Here is a 1044-nt window from a genome sequence, read left to right as displayed (position 1 = left end):
GATGAGTTTAAAGAAGTAAGCCATGAAGAATGATCTCAGACTAGTTATTCTAAATTAAGTCTGCAAATGACTAAAAGAAAAAAAAAAATCTTATCCCCAAAGTCTTCTGCAATAAATGTATTTTTGTGCTGTTCTTAGTTAAGGGGTTGAATAGCTCCAGTTGCCATTTCTGAGTTTGAAACCTTTCTCCTAGTCCAGTAAAAATGCAGCACCTGTATCACTAGCTTAATATGTTGGGGTTTTTTCAAGCTGTAAACACAAAAATCTGTCAGAAATAAAGTTACTGTTCTATAAAGGATTTTGAGAAAAATGTGCTATCAGGTTTTCTTTAGAAGCTTATGGACAAAAGAGCTTGGTCTTGTAAATATTCATATTCAGACATTCCTTTTTGGTTAGTTCAATGAAAGATGCACCACTGCATAGGAAAAGGATCTACATCTTCACATCTGTGCCCCGAGGTTTTAGCTTTTAGAAGGTATTAGTGTTGAGAGGGGAGATAACCCCTGTAAAATACATAGTATTAAGACAACAGTTACTATAGTAATCTACAAAGATAACCTGAATGATCTGAAGCAAAACTGTATTTCTCAGAATGTGCTGCATAAGCCCATTCATGGCATACATTTCCACTAGATATATAAATCCTATTAATAGGAAGGTATGTATGTATTAAACATATTTTCATTATATTATATACAAAAAATACCTTGAACAAAGAACAAATTCCTAGCATTTGGCCACAAGTCAAATATACTACCCCACTGAGACTCAGCCTTTCCAAAGAAAAAAAAGAAAGAAAATGGACAACAACACAGGACAGATTTAATTCTTAAAATTACACAATTGTTGACAGAGGTAGCAGTACAGAGCAGTGTGTTTCAGTGTTTCTAGAGCCTTTCCTGCTATACCAAGTTAGATTTACTGACAGCATTACCACTGAACATTAGCCATGGAACAGTAAATGGGTTCAGACTTGGATGAGAGATCTCTGAAAGTACTTAATATACTAATCATGACAGCTGTTGGGGGATCTGAAGGGATCAC

The sequence above is a fragment of the Corvus brachyrhynchos genome, unplaced genomic scaffold, assembly GCF_000691975.1.
Source record: "Corvus brachyrhynchos isolate BGI_N302 unplaced genomic scaffold, ASM69197v1 scaffold33, whole genome shotgun sequence".
Lineage (NCBI taxonomy): Eukaryota > Metazoa > Chordata > Aves > Passeriformes > Corvidae > Corvus > Corvus brachyrhynchos.
This window is presented reverse-complemented; position numbering follows the sequence as displayed.